General features: G+C 33.3%; 1 non-coding gene across 1 annotated transcript; it reads right to left on the minus strand.

The window, feature by feature from the left end:
* Window positions 1–560: 560 nt before the first annotated feature.
* On the minus strand, window positions 561–633 carry Trnak-cuu. The gene has a single exon. It is a non-coding gene; the product is annotated as a tRNA-Lys (tRNA).
* Between the last annotated feature and the right edge of the window lie 255 nt (window positions 634–888).

Here is an 888-nt window from a genome sequence, read left to right on the forward strand (position 1 = left end):
CATTCTTCGTGTATTATTTTTTATTAAATAAAAAAAAGTATTAGTGTAAGTCTGAATATATATAATAAAATATCAAATTCCTTTTTTAAAATTATTCGTATTATAACGTATTTAAATTAAAGGTAACCTGTTATTGTTGAAAAAAGTTTTACTGTAGGGACCAAGCCAAAAAATCCGAATTTAAAAATAATGAAGGCGAGCGTTCTAAAAACAAAAACAGTGTTGCAAGTAAAATATACACATGATAAAATAAAACAATAAATTTGTGAACGAAATCGTTCGAACTTTGAAAAAGTAAAATGGCATCCCCATCTACTTCTCCGAAGGCGCCGTCACCGCCGCCTCCGGGACATACGCCAAGCAAAATGGAGAGAAGGATGTCACATTTCAAAGAATATAAGTTCTTCAGAAGTTTCAGCGCCAAGATAGAAAACTGGCCAATGAGAAAAGCTGAACAGCTGTGGAGGAAAATGAGGGAACGAAAAATTGCAGGTACGTTTTTATTTAAAAATACTTATTTTTATTTCTAAAAGTTATTAAAGTACAATAAAAACAATTATCGCCCAACGTGGGGCTCGAACCCACGACCCTGAGATTAAGAGTCTCATGCTCTACCGACTGAGCTAGCCGAGCTGGTAGTAATCCAACGAAATGAATAAACAGTTGATTTACCGGCTACTGAATCCGCTGTTTAATAAAATGTAATCAAATTTTAAAAAGCGGCAATCTAGAGGATTTGTTGTATAAAAACAACATTGTTTGGATAAAAAAACCGCTGTCAAGAGTTACTTAAAAATATTTCAAAACATCGAATGTGAAAAAGTAAAAAATGTACGGCGCTTGAAAGTGCTTGAATGTTGCCAAACAAAGGGTTTTTTCAATAGCGAT

This window comes from Vanessa cardui, chromosome 21 (assembly GCF_905220365.1).
Source record: "Vanessa cardui chromosome 21, ilVanCard2.1, whole genome shotgun sequence".
NCBI classification, from domain to species: Eukaryota; Metazoa; Arthropoda; class Insecta; order Lepidoptera; family Nymphalidae; genus Vanessa; species Vanessa cardui.